Source organism: Liolophura sinensis, unplaced genomic scaffold (assembly GCF_032854445.1).
Source record: "Liolophura sinensis isolate JHLJ2023 unplaced genomic scaffold, CUHK_Ljap_v2 scaffold_15, whole genome shotgun sequence".
NCBI classification, from domain to species: domain Eukaryota; kingdom Metazoa; phylum Mollusca; class Polyplacophora; order Chitonida; family Chitonidae; genus Liolophura; species Liolophura sinensis.
The window spans coordinates 181,849-197,596 of record NW_027017954.1 but is presented as its reverse complement, the minus strand read 5'-3'; the positions used below and the strand labels follow the sequence as shown (position 1 = coordinate 197,596).

The 15,748-nt window shown below is 39.8% G+C and overlaps 1 protein-coding gene and 1 long non-coding RNA gene across 2 annotated transcripts in view; both read right to left on the bottom strand.

Annotated features, from left to right (window-relative positions):
• Positions 1-15,748, bottom strand: part of LOC135481298 (receptor-type tyrosine-protein phosphatase mu-like) — a 179,620-nt gene that overhangs the window by 112,490 nt on the left and 51,382 nt on the right. The window lies entirely within an intron of this gene.
• LOC135481288 (uncharacterized) lies at positions 2,738-15,453 on the bottom strand. The gene is made up of 3 exons (XR_010445986.1): positions 15,379-15,453; positions 3,310-3,450; positions 2,738-2,930 (listed from the first exon to the last, which is right to left on the bottom strand). It is a non-coding gene; the product is annotated as an uncharacterized LOC135481288 (long non-coding RNA).

The following is a 15,748-nucleotide window of genomic DNA, read 5'->3' as shown; positions in this document are numbered from 1 at the left end:
TAGGTATTGGTGATGAACGGAATTTCTTCTCTCTTACAAGATAGAATATAACTCAATCTGACAGTTTCCCAGATTGGTCATCGCTTTCGTGTATTACCACATTTATCTTTCTACTCTTAGTCAGCATAAGTCTATTATTTATGTTAAAGCCATTTTACCTGTACATCGTGTCCCTGTGACGTCACATTTGGAACATGCTGTCGTTGTATTACATTGTTGTCCACACATTTCACCATACCCGATCCAGCGACACACTGTCAGGAGTATAATTAATTTGAAACGTTTATCCTAGTTGCCACAAATCGTCACTGGTTGAGACTAAATTTCTAACAAACTCATCCTTCCTTCTAAACATTTCAGCTATGTATTGTCTATACATATTTAACACCCACATAACATCAATAACGCCTGTGTGTAGTACAATGGGTTGATACACATAGTTTTCTGTTCATACTGAATATAGTTTTCTGTTCCCTCACGTAGAGATTTGGACGGAATTTTGAAGCCGTTATAAGAAACTCCTCGGTGTGACGGTCTTTGTCTCACCTAACTGTGTACAACTGTGCCATATTAAGTTACATGCTGACAGGCTGTTATCACAGATCCGTCATTGTACCGTAGATAAGCACTTCACGAGGCAAACCTGACATGGTCATACCAAAGACTTTAAAAATGATACTTGTTGCTGCCCTCTTGGCGCTCAGCACTGAGAGGTTAGGGCAAAGAAATATTAGTGGTCTGCCCGGTGTCAGTATATTGTGATTTGGTGAGGGTGTCATGTGTGTTGTGTACAAACACAGTACGAGTATATGTACACACACACCTAATGATTCCTCGTCGTAAATATGACTTAAAAATTGTTAAGAACAACCTAAAACCCCAACCATATATAGATGCAACACTTCACAAAATGTTAGCGGTACACCTGGTTGTGATGTTATCCTGACGTGGTCTCCTGACAGCGGACTGGAGGGAGCTTTTCACTTCATCACGTGATATACTTTGCTATCGACAAGCAGATTATACAAATAAATGTACATCAACCAGATATACAAATAAATGTATACAAATAAATTATACATCTACCCCATATATGCAGTGTGGGATGATTAAGTTAAGGAACTATTCAAACGAATTCGTAACGAACACGAACATGAGAGACAGCAAAGTATGCAAATTAGGACACGATCCATAAACGTACCGTAGATGAGAACTTCACAAAGTGTTAGCGGTTCGTCTGGCCGTGATGTTATCCTGACGGTGTCTCCTGACACCGGTCCTCCCGTACAGTGTCCGGATACGATGGCCCCGGGGGTCTTGGAATAGTTTGTAGTGTCATTATAACAGGTCTTGTAAGCCTGGGAGGAGTTTCCCCACATACAAAGTGAAGCCGCTGAGTCGACGTCCCACTGTAAAGAACATAAAGCTATACATTCATGTGTTATAATAAAAGGAATTCCTCTAATTATTCTGCTCAGCTAAATTCTCGTAACACAACGGAATTTTTGTCAGTCTTCTGTGAGGAAGAAAACACTCTTTGGTGAAAAATCAAAAGGTAAGATTCCAACACACGAAAATAATGGTTACGAGCTGCATACCTCTATTGCATAACGCGTATCATTCCACCAACCACGTATATGCTGACATCGTTTTGAAAACACTCGATGTATAATATTATAGCGACCAATAAATAATTTGAAACGTTTATCTCTCAAATTAAATACTGAATAGCAGCTTTTGCTTATTATATATAAACATTTTGTCATTTATCTGAATGTTGCGTAAGCGCGTGTTCAGGAATATTACACTCGCACAATGGAGATCAGGTCTTGCGTTGAAGAAAACGGATTGCACGGGAGAAACCACGAACCTTTGGCAAGTTACTGACGAACATGTTAGACAAGTGATCTTCAACAAACGTTGTGGCTCAGTTGGTTAGCGCGCTAGCGTAGCGTAATGACCCAGAAGCCTCTTACCAAAGCGGTCGCTGTGAGTACAAGTCCAGTTCATGGTGGTTTCCTCTCTGGTCGTACGTGGAAAGATTTGTCAGCAACCTGCGGATGGTCGTGGGTTTCTCTCGGGTTCTGCCCGGTTTCCTCCCACCACAATGCTGGCCGCCGTCGTATAAGTGAAATATTCTTAAGTACGGTGTAAAACACCAATCAAATAAATAAATAAATAAATCAACGAACGTTAAAAGGTGGACACGAAAGTCGTCAAAAGCTTACTTTTACCAAGATTAAACGAATTGCCAGAACAGAGGAATGTACACATTGTCTGCCCAAGGCCAGGTTTGAACCCGCACATCTTTTGTCCTAGTGACTTACAGGCAAATGCGTTTATTCATTTACACTGTAAGTGTTCAGCACCTCACTTATTTATATGACGACCATAATGTCTATGTATTCGAATACGAGGCAAACGTACAGGGTCTGACAATCACACCGTGGCAGTGTTACTCCTTATAACTTTCAACTGGTTTACATTATGTTTTTTGTAGAGAAAAGAGAATAATACTGAAGCAAATACGGTATTTGTACAGAAATCTCTACACTGCAGAGGTAACTTGTTTCGTTCTCTTTGCAAAGTGTTGCGCCAGTCCCATTATTAAAAGCGTTGAAAATAGCATAAAGTAGAAGAAAACAAAATGCCTATTGCTGTGCAATTAAACAGAGAAAACAGAGACATGGAAAATAATCAGACTAATTATGGTTACTTACAGCCTTCTTCTCTGTTGTATATGGTGAAGTTGTTAATCCAGTACACGGCGTCAAGTGTTACTCTCCAGGAAGCTGGACTTGGTGTCCTCCTTGTGTGCGTACAAGGTGTACCCACGTTTGAATGTCCCAGTATACCGTCAACAGCCAGCTCAGATTTATGTCCGTTGAAGTTTGACGATTGAAATGTTTTTTTCCCCAGAGCGACATTTCCTATAAGCATCAAGCTATTCATGATAATCTTGTCGTGGATGTGGATATATATAGCTGCCAAACAAGTAAACCAAGCTGGTTGCCGTCGTAAAAATGAAATAAAACACCACTGAAATAAATAAATACGTTATTATTTATATGAAAGATGGAATGTTCTTAATCATGGTTTCTTTTCTGATAGTTCTTTCTGATAAAAACCACAAAGCTTTCAGGCAGACATACACCACATGAAGCCAACACTGGTGACAGTGGATCCTATTGTCTTGCGCATATTCAGTGAGATGAGGCAGGAGTAGAATGTGCGTTCGCTGCTGAGTTTTTGCTGGTGACCGTTTATAATACTGGCAAAATATGCAGTTAAAGCCCATTGACTACTTACGCCTTTGACACGTGGGTCCGTCCCAACCTGCAGCGCAGTTCCCTCCACAACCATTCTGAGGGTCACAGGTCACACTAGTATTACATTGACAGTCGTATTTACAGTCTGGTCCGTATGTACCGTTGGAGCACACAGCTGAAACTATAACATACACAGCACAATTACAAGGAGCGTCAGTCACACTGTCCTAATTGCACTGTTAATTGGCCGGGTAAAACGCGGGTCACAGTAACAGACATACCTACAGCCTAAAATACGATGTTACTACATGAATTTGGCGATAATTCACATTGTCTCGAACACAGGATAATAGTTTTTATTAGCCCTTATATTTATACTTCTCGGCCATCTGAGTTTCGTACTCCTCACAAGCAGACTCATTCTGTGTTGCAATATTAAGGTTACCAGCGATGATATTTTTACATGGACAGTAGGTAAAAATTCGAAGACTGACAGGCAAAACGACTCACATCCTATATTCGTTCACTGCTTATTAACCCTTTTTATTCTGATTGTGAGAAACGTTGATATGCTCTTGCAAAACGAACACAGTCCTTGGAGGTAAATGTGTAAAACTGAAGGCCGGCATTGCCCACGATTCTGCTTGGTTCAGATTGTTTGATATGGTTAACAGTGCGTAAAACTGTGATAGTGTTGTTCATATTTATTTGATTGGTGTTTTACACCACACTAACTGATGCGACGGCAGGCGGTATTATGGTGGAGTCTGTGGAAAACCCACGACTATCCATAGGCTGCTGCAAGTCCTTCAACGTTCGACTGGAAATAGGAAATTAGTACTGTTGTAAAACACATCCGATGGGCAGGTTCAAATCCTTTTCTTACTCATTAAATTCAATTATATCATGATATGTTTTCTCTGGGACATGGAAAATTGCAAATTATTATTATTTACCCATCACTAGTCGAGAGTTGCTAAAAATGATGTCCACACTTAATAGACATCTACATGAAAACAGGACAGACGGAACAGATCTCGTTAATAAATAATCCACCAATAGAACGTTGAAAGTTTTGCAGGTCTTGAATACAAAGGAAATTATTGTAAGGGTTCAGGTAAGTCTTTTAACAACAACAAACTCTCAAAATGTAGTAACAAAATGGTTTAAGCAAAACTGGGTCTAAAAAGGCTGTGCTTGATGTTAAATGCAATGTGAGGAAGATCACTGATCAACAATTACTTGATGTGCTGTGTCGTCACATGTCATCGGCGTTTACATATAAACAATGCCAAAAAAAACAAAAAATTGGGACTAAGTTTACCAACAGAACCCTGGTTTGTGCCATACAAAGGACATCAGCATGGAAAGTAAAACTAGATTGCCTTCAAAATTATCATCGTAGTCACCAAACTCAGTTAAATATAAAGGACTCAAACTCAATTAAATACAATAGATTATAACGTAGAGAGTGAAACCAGAGCACCGATGACATTGTGATAGTTGGCAATTGGCCTCATGTAACCGGTGAAATACGGCCTGTTGTCAGAAGACTCAGCTATTATCTTTTCTCTATTCTTTATTGTGCATGCTCATTTCGGTGGACATTTACTTGAAAATGTCGGCAAACATATATATTTCTGAAAGAATAGTGCAGTGTTCTGCTGCCATTCAAGATAGAGGTATTTGCCAGCAAATGAACCGAAGTGGACATGGTGTTCTCTCACCAACCGAATATGCGCTTTCTGGTGTTCAAAACAGTATTCCTTTCTAAACAAAACTCCTGTTCCCATTCCTAAGGTTTCTCTTCTAAACATACATACAAGTCATGTAATTTAATATATTTTCTTATACAATTTTACAGCGATTATAATACTCCGACTGAGGGTAAATATGAACAGAACGTTCAGTACCTACATCATAGTTACTGATGCAACAATTGCGAGTCCAGCCTAATACGAATGCGTACCAAATAGCCATATGGCGTGTAAGTTGCCCATTTAGTTAACATGGTACGGGACTATCTACATCTTATTTCAGATATACGCCTCTTCACAGTTTAAGTGGCGCGATTGTATATACAGTATAAACCTTCATATTGCAATATATCAAAAAATCAAATGCACCCCTCCGATTGCTGTGGGTTCAAGTCCAGCTCATGCTGACTTCCTCTCCGACCCGTACGTGGGAAGGTCTGTCGTCAACCTGCGGATGGTATGGGCATTTCCTAGGGCTCTGCCCGGTTTCCTCTCAGCATAATGCTGGTCGCCGTCGTATAAGTGAAATATTCTTGAATACGGCGTAAAACACACATCAAATAAATAAATATATCAAAAAATCAAATAAATCAAAAATCAAATCAATCCAATATGTTTAGTAAGTTCCACACTGACTTAAAATTAGACCCCAGGATCTCATTTAAGACCATGTTAAATGTGTGTCATTTAACTTACAATATTTAAGGCATCACTCAGCTAATGGCGAGAATGATGCATTTGCCCTTATGTAATACGAGAGTGTTTTTAGAAGATTTTGAATACGTTTAAATAGTTCCCTGGTGCGTTAGAAATAAGAAAATATCAACCGGTCTTAACAAAAATGACGGCAAGCAGCGAGACAGACCCAAGACACCCCACATTGGGATTCGCCCTCCAGCAGGACGAATGGAAAGCCGTTGTTGATAGAGCGGATTATATGCGATACACATTGTTGACCCTTTAATAGTCGCTCATAGCAGGGATCACTAGGTACTGGGACCAGGTGTCTTTGCGTTTCGCCTACTTTGTAATACGACTACCTAAAATCGATTTGGCGAAATACGAATACCAGGTATCAGTGAAATTAACACAAGGGTTACACATATGACACACATGTGCTATTTAGCAGAACACAATTAGCAGAACACAATTAGCAGAACACAATTAGCAGAACACAAGTATGAAAGGTATGTCTATTATTTACAAGTTTATTTACAAGTCACATACAGCGTAAAGAATAGAACAAGTTTTCGATAAATTATTCTTATATATGTATACAGTGACGTATTATAAGGCTTTTTTCAAGTATGACGCTGCATCTGCAATCTGGATGGGTGTTTTCAGATCACTGGTCAGAGCTCTGGTCAAGGAGGATCATCAATATTTCGATACTTTCTCCTTTTCAAGGGACGATGGGCGCCACTCTCGAGCTGTAGTATCCTTATCTCGTTTAAAGCCTGTTTTTTTCTCAGAGTCAGTGTAGTCTCAAAGACGTTTGGATGGGCCTTCATCACCACCGTTCTGTTTTCTGTGCCATCCCTCCAATTTATTTGTTTTTCTAGGTCCATCGTTTCTGTGTTGATTCCTGACAAGGGGTAGAAAATGGCCTTCAAATCAAGTTTGAGTGACGCAATCGGCCAGGTTTAATGCTGCTTCAGTGACGTTTGCCTCTGCCATAGTCTCAATTCAAACATCGTTCAGCCCTCCACAAAAGCATGCAAGGTGTAGATATGTTGAGTAACGCGCGGTGGTGCGAAGAAGGTCCCATCCCCCAGTTAGGCCAGTTCAAAAATTAGGCGAGACGGGAATAAACCTCGACCCCCTATTTACAACCTGTTTTAATTTGCTGTTTAGCGCCGTTTGATTTTAAATGGTATGGGAATCCACACAGTAAACACACAAGGTTTACATAAAGCAATGTTAAACTCTAAACAAAAGATGGAACACTAAACAACTCACCGTGTAATTAAGTTATCAAGAAGATTTGGTAAGAATCACATCAAATTTTACAAAAACGTATTCGGCAGCACTATATTCATACGTGTACAATTAGGACACAGTGTGAGTTCTTTTGAGTTGCGGTAGCGATTATTGTGGGTTGGGGTAACGGTTACTGCGGGTTGGGGAAACGATCACCGGGGGTTGGGGTAACGATCATTGTGGGATGTGATAACGATTATTATTAGTTGGGGTAACTATTACCATAGGTTGTGATTGCGATTATTTCGGGTTGGGTAACTATTACTGTGGGTTGGGTTAACAATTACTGTGGCAACGATTATTGGGAGTTGGGGTAACTATTACCGTGGGTTGTAATAACGATTACGGTGAGTTGGGTAACTATTCCTACGGGTTGTGATAATGATTACTGCTTGTTGGGTAACTATTACTATGGGTTGGGGTAACTATTACTTTGGGATGGGGTAACTGTAACCATGTGTTGGGTAACTATTACTGTGGGTTGGGTAACTATTACTATGGGTTGGTGTAACTATTACTGTGCGTTGGGTAACTATTACCGTGGGTTGGGTAACTATTACTGTGGGTTGGGTAACTATTACTGTGGGTTTGGTAGCGATTATTGCGGGTTGGGTAACTATTACTGTGGGTTGAGGGTAACTATTACCATGGGTTGGGGTAACTATTACTATGGGTTGGGGTAACTATTACTATGGGATGGGGTGACTATAACTATGTGTTGGGTAACTATTACTATGGGTTGGGGTAACTATTACTATGGGTTGGGGTAACTATAGCTATGGGTTGGGTAACTATTACCGTGTGTTGGATAACTATTACTGTGGGTTGGGTAACTATTACTATGGGATGGGGTAACTGTAACCATGGGTTGGGTAACTATTACTGTGGGTTGGGTAACTATTACTATGGGATGGGGTAACTGTAACCATGGGTTGGGTAACTATTACTGTGGGTTGGGTAACTATTACTATGGGTTGGGGTAACTATTACTATGGGTTGGGGTAACTATAACTATGGGTTGGATAACTATTACCGTGGGTTGGATAACTATTACTGTGGGTTGGGTAGTGATTATTGCGGGTTGAGTAACGATTACTGTGGGTTGAGGGTAGGGATTTTTGCGAGTTAGGGTAACGATTATTGCGGTTGTGATAACGACTATTACGGGTTGGGTAACTGTTACTTTGGTTGAGGTAACAATTAATTCGAGTGGAGTAACGATTTCCGTGGGTTGTGGTGGCGATTATTGTGGGTTGGGTAACTATTACTGTAGGTTGGGGTAACGATTATTGCGGGCTGTGATAACGGTTACGTTCAGAATGTAACTGTTTAAAATCTCGACAACTTCACATGCACAATCAAGAAAGTGATGACTGCCACTCCTTTGGATGTTACCAGCTCAATTTACCGTTTGTATATCTGTTTTTCTTTACATATTTCAATTGGGACTGCTGTTTTAACGCTGTTGTATGGTAAGTGATCAGAGGTTTGTCCGATAATCAGTCTTGAAATTAGAGTCTTACACCAATGATAACAACAATTTCTACGATGCAACCTATGTTACGCGCTATATACCATCTGCGTTCCGGCTATGGCGATCAAGGAGGATCAAAGAAGTATCAAGCTCAAAGCCGCAACGTCAGTGATAAATTTTTTTCCGGTTGACCAGTTTTACATTTTTTTCTGTTTTAGTGCTAACGTGGATGTCTTCTAACCTTTATTGTTATTAGGGTTGTTTCAGAAAGTCGACTAAAGTTTCTTAATATAAAAATAATATTCACAGAACCGTAATAAAAAATCGGCATGGACAATGTGGATACCGCATTGATGTTAATTGCTGTTTATTAGACGTCAGTGGTCTAGAAATACTCAAAATATTGTGTTGTCATCACATTTAACATACAATCACATTAAAACAATGGAAAGGAAGCATGCCTCGGGGATGCTTAGTCCATCAGCAGAATCCTGATTTATGCAGGAATACAATGTAATTAAAAACGTACATCATAGAGAGGAAAACCAGAGCAGCGACGACAGTGTGATAGGCGTACAGCAATGAGAGTAAAACCAGAGCAGTGAAGACAGTGTGTTAGACGTACAGCATAGAGAGTAAAACCAGAGCAGTGAAGACAGTGTGATAGATGTACAGCATGGAGAGTAAAACCAGAGCAGTGAAGACAGTGTGATAGACGTACAGCGTAGAGTGTAAAACCAGAACAGTCTTTTGTTGACCGATTAGGCCAACTTGGGACACTTCTGAGGTTAAAAATGTAAGGAAAGGCAATTTGCAGTACTAAATAGTAGCGACGATCGTTGTTTACATCCTAAGCCATATCACGCAAGGTTTAGATGTGATCCGCGCTTAGTTGAGCCTCTCTAAAGCTTTATGACACTGTGTGCGACAAATGGATAGTAGTTCGTGAGCAGACCTTATCTTCAGTGGATTATGTTACAATAACCACATGTATAAAGTGGATCTGTGTATTTCTTTAGCACGTAAACCCACTCTGTAAACATACCAGTTAAAGATTGTGTATGTTTGATGGTGATATATCACACAGAACAGCTATAGTAGACGGTTATACTTCCTCTTCTGTGTCGGTGTACATTTGTCAAATGAGCTAACAACTCGGTCTATCTAGAGGTCTTTCAATCGTCCAGTCAATCGCCTAACTCTTTTGATTCCAGCAATGGGAGAACTACCTGGCCTTTGCAAAAAACCATATATTACCACGATCTTTTATCTAGGGCAAGTTAAGATTTGTGCCGAAGATGTACACGTATATACTGGTTGGGACGTATTGTTTGTCCATAAAGTGCTACAATGAGAACTGAATGCTGCAAATATCCACTCTGCACAGCATGGTGAGAGAGTGGGTGATTGGCGTTTAACGTCGTTCTAAACAATTTTTCAGTCACCCGCCCCACCCGAGCCATTATACTGACACGAGTCAACCAGACGTTGCACTACTCCTTCATGCTGAACGCCAAGTGGCGCTCTACCAACTGTGCTATCGGGGCCGGTGCACAGCATGGTTTATAAATCACTGATTGTTCTGAGGGAATGTCAGCAACAGTTACAGTAGTGCTGTGTAAACTTAACACTCACACTGAGAAGTCTCCCTCTCCCCCCCCCCCCACTCCCATCCCACACACACAGTCGAGTATGAGTCAGTTGGCTCTTTACCTAGACAATGTATATCCCCGGACAAGTTTATACGTGGAAATCACACTGATCTCATTTATTTATTTGATCTGTGTTTTACGCCGTACTCAAGAATACTTCACTTATACGATGGCGAACAACATTATTTTAGCAGGAAACCCGGCAGAGCCCGGGGGAAACCAACGACCAATCGCAGGTTGCTGAGAAACCTTCCCACGTACGACCGGAGAAAAGACCTCATTAGTGACAGGCTCTTGGGTCCTTCCATTGAGCTGGCCCGTTACGCACCTGCGCCGCGGAGACCCCCAAATCATACCGAGGGAGCGTCATGTATATTGTCGACTATGTTGTCTCCTTTTATATTGTGTTCTTTTTGGTTATCCTTTTTTTTTAAAATAATGTCCTCTGTTTTGCCCTGAATAAACGTCACAAATTATTGCAAAAACTAGTGCGTCAATGGTATTCCATCAAACCCCTTGACTTCAGGTTTCTTAAGTTTTGCAAAGAGTATAATTCTCTTGTAAGTATTAAAATATGGGCAGAGCGTCCGGCGTATCTGGCGCTCTGCTTCATGATTGTGTCTAATTCCGCTTAATCTGGGGCTAGGGGCAATATGTTCATCGTGTTGAATTAAATCGCCAATTTGGATATATGAACAGTTGCAATAAAAGTGCACCTGAGATACATATCTTTAATTGACAACTGATTTTCTAGCATGGTACATGACTTGAACACTGATTTCACTCAGTCGCCTACGGCATACCTTGCGTCTTTCGAACATCAGTGAAAACTGTTGACTGTTTATCTTTGCATGATTGCGCCTTATTTCCTATTATATTGCGTACTTTATATAATTTCTTAGTTCTTAGGTTGTGTGTGGTACACATCGTGACCTGGAAAAACCTTATTGTTTGACGGCTGGTTGAGTGCCGGTTTCGACGGACGGATTCTAAACAATCCCAATCAAAACATATATACTTTGTGAAAGAGTACTTTTGGCACCTAGTAAAGACAACCATGTGGTGGTGTGGGAGTAGAGGGTTAGTGGCGGCCGGCTGCATCATCGCCTAGGATAACACGTGCATTAACCTGTTGTCAAGAATACCCAATACCTAATGTAACTAATGACCACCTAACATCGATGAGACAATCCCCGAGCACAAAGTATCGCCGTCATTGACGTCCATAATGTTCTTATTGAACGATACCAATGAACTAAAAGAAACTAAGAATGTTTCTATACAGAGACGCAAAGAGAACAGGTAGTAAGGCTTTAAACATTCCAAAATTTAAAGAAAAACTTCTTTAAATCTCCCAGTGCGGGATGATATGCCGTAAAGGAAATTAACAAAATATTATTTTCTCGCTCACAATGCAACTTATATATCGTCAGCCAATGGCCAAATGGCGTGCTACCTTTCAGTACTCCAAAACAGATGCATGGCATCTTGCCACTGATGGAACCATCCCGAATCCCAACATGGCTATCACATACTACCACATAATCATACTCGTGTTATCTTGCTAGCTATATTCAAGAAAAAATGGAAGACAAGACGCTATCTATCGTGCCAAATGTTTATGGTATGTCGGACTGGGAGATACTTGTACTTAACGGAGCGAATCTAAACTACTTTCTGATAAGCAAAGTTATTTAAGTAACACAGGCACTGGGATTGTCGAACCCCTTTGTTATTTCCCCTATTATCTCCCTACCCGCCCCCTCCCACCGTAATGCTGACAGCCGTTGTAAATGTGAAATATTCTTGAGTTCGGCGAAAAACAACAACCAAAAAAATAAATTTCATTTGTTGAATGGCTTAAAAAAATTGCATGTCCCTTTCGCTGATGGGTAAGTTCCGCTGCGTTGGCTAACTATTAATGTTATAAACCAATTAGTTATCATACGACAGGCTGAAGTAACATTTTCTTCAGTATGGAGACAACGTGTGTGATTTGATGCGCATTAAGTATATCTGTCAGTGTAGGTTGAGACAGATATACGTACATTCCCTTATTTGCTCCAGTATACTAACAGAAACAATGAAACAAGAGAATGGGTACATACTGGATGAGATATCACTGATGAGGAGATGCAGGACCGTACAGATGGTGATTAAGATCATTGCTACCAGAAAAGTTTCTAAGTAACACTTACTGAATAACCGTCATGTCTTAAGCTTACAGGCATTCAGGTTTTGTGTCGTATGCCTAGTTGTATAGGGTACAGACGAGGTAAGGTAACGCAACAGCTTGACACTGGTCTCCACGGGTCACCAAGTTTTTTGTACTAGCGGTAGCCTATCTCAAATGCCACAAATATGGCGTGCAAAGAAAGACTTGAAAGAAATCATTGTATCAGTTGAAAGGTGATGGGTGTTTCTACTTACCTCGCCACTGACTGTGTCCTTCTACATGAACACCATTATACTATATAAGAGTTCTACAACCATCACTCGGCTTCTGAGCTAGGTAATGGAGTATCCATGAAATACGTTCCCATTTCTATCTGACTTCTGATCAGGTATCTATGAATAGATATGATCCTATTACAAAAACAGTACAGTACAGTATTTACAAACACAATGTACGTAAGTTACTTACCGGCGTTTTATTCTACGTTTTCTTCTACCTTTGAAATTTAGCGCTCTTGTATAAGTAAAATGTTTTTTTAGTGATGAATGAAATAAATCAGTGGTTAAGGGTACTATATGCAGCGGAGATAGGGAACGAACTTGAAATGTATAATCTCTTCACAGTAACACTTTAACACCCAAATGGAAAATAATTCTAATGCTCTATATATAAGAAAAGTGTCATGTGCCAAGGGCACCGTGTGAGTCACAGTGACAGACATAACCACAGCTTTGCTCATATAAAGACTTATAGTACGGTGTTACCACATGAACTTGGCCATAATTCACATTGTCTCAAACACACGATAATTCTTTTATCAGCTCTTATATTTATGTTTATACATACATTTTGGTATTTTACGCTGATCGATCTAAGACCATTGGTCAGTCGGTCAGTCTTGAAGATAGGGTCTTATAGCAACTATTTACACGACGATCCAATTTGTTTATGCGCAATCTACCAATTCTATACCGGCTTTCAGGATCAAGGAGGATTAAGGAAGTATCAAGCTCAACACCGCAACGTCAGCGATAAATATATTTTTTCCCAGTCGACCAGTCTTACATGTCTTTCTGTTTTAGTGCTAACCTGAATGTCTTCTAAAATTCATTGTTACTTAGGTTAAGAAAGTCAACAACGACGCATAATTCAACTTTCTTAATCTGAGAATAGCATTCTTAGAACCGTAATAAGAAATCGGCATGAGGAAAGCGGATTCCCCAAATAAATTCAAAGCATCAGTAAAGGGAAGCGCTTGTTAATAAAGAAAAAAGAAATATTACAGAACGTTTTTGGAATGCTATAGTTGAGACTTATGCTCCCTCTTCTGTACATTATAACTAGTTTATATATCGGTGTAGATTTGTCAAATGAGCAAATAGTGAGGTTAGAGATCTTTTAATCATCCAGTTAATCGCCTAACTCTTTTCATTCCTGCATTGGGGGAACTACATACAAGCTCATACGGAATGCCTGATCTTTTATCTAGGGCAAAATTAGATTACCTCCGAAGAGAAATAGGGCGTAACCTGTACACTCTGTCGAACCCACACACTGGGTAGGACATTTGGAAGGCGAGAAGTAAATAGCTTCACCTGTAGTCTGTCCATAAAGTGCTACACTGTGAACTTAATGTTGTAAATATCCACTCTGCATAGCACTGGGTTATACATCGCGGATGACATAATGCTCAATGTAATCAGCCTAGTTTACCTCCTTTTATGAGAGTGAGCATCCTCACACCACTATAAATAGGTTTTAGTTCCCAATATCTCCGAAGTTATCTGACTACAAAATATGTTGTGTTTTCTGATGCCTTCTCAATGCACAGAAGACTAGTCAAGTTGTATTAATGAATGTCATCTGGTGTTAGATACTTAACCCATAGTCATCGTATTATGCCTACCATCAACATTTGCTACATTTAAGTATTCGCCATTTGTTTTGAGTAAATCTTTGTATTCTATGTCCAGTTCAATACAAAACCTGATTAAACTGTCCGTAGGTTCACGGCTGGTATGTGGATGTCTCATTCGAATCACAGATTCTAAACAATTCCAGTCAAAACATATATACCTTATAAATAATTACTTGGCACATGGTAAAGACAATCTATTGGGTTTTAAACTAGGAATTCCCCGCGTTAAGATCATATAAAAACATTATTTTTAAGTTTAGTTTCTCTTACCTAAATGTTGATAGGGTATGAGGTTCCACAGTTTGGGCAAGAGAAGGGCTAAAGTAACATATGTGGTGGTGGGGGAGCGGAGGGGTATTGTCGGCCGGCTACATCATCGCCAAGGATGACACGTGTATTAACCTGTCGATAATATCTAATATCTAATGTAAGTAATAATTTCTACCTGAACTATAATAATGAACTAAAACTAACTGAAAATGTTTCTATACAAAAACGCAAAGAGAGTACGTAACATGGCTTTTTTAAACATTCTAATATTTAAAGAAAATCTTAGGGTTCATCTCCAAGTGCGAGATGGTTTGCCGTAAGAGAAGTCACCAAAATATTGTTTTCTCATTCCAAAAATCAGCATCTGAGCTCGGAGTATATCTCACACTACGTTATAGGTATTTCACAGTCCAGCTCATATATTTTCTTGCTTCCAATCAGCACTCGCAAACATATACATGGCAGCTTACCATTGATGGAACCATCCCGGATCCGGACATACCTATCACGTACTACCATATAATCATACTCGTGTTATCTTTCTACCTATATTCAAGTAAAATGGAAAAAGAAGCGCTATCTACTTATCCGTTTTTTCATTGAAATATTCTTGACGACGGCGTAAAACACCAATTAAATAAATAAATCAAATTCTTTTGTGGAATGGCTTAACAACTGCGCATGTCCCTTTCACTGAAATGTTGGTGTTGTAAACCAATTTGTAACCATACAACAGGCTGAAGTAACATTTTCTTCAGTATGGAGACAACGTGTGTGTGATTTGATGCGCATTAAGTATATCCATCAGATAGACATATGTACATTCCATTATTTGCTGTAGCATACTAACAGAAACAACGAAACAAGAGAATGGGTACATACCAGATGAGATATCACTGATGAGCACATACACGATGGTACATGTGGTGAAGAACATTATTGGTACCAGGGAGTTTCACAGTAACACCTACTAAGCATCCGACAAGTCTTAGGCGTCCAGGCATTTAAGGTCAGTGTGAAGTCGTGTGCCTAGTTATATAGGGTACAGACGAGGTGAACTAACGCGACAGACTGACACTGGTTTCCACGGGTCACCAGTTTTTTCTGTACTAGCAGTAGTCTATCCTTACAGACGGAACGATGATAAGAAGTACCAAAAATATGGCGTGCAAAGAATGACTTGAAAGAAATCATTGTGTCAGCAGAAGGGTGATGGGTGTGTTTCTACTTACCTCGCCATTCATTGTGTCGT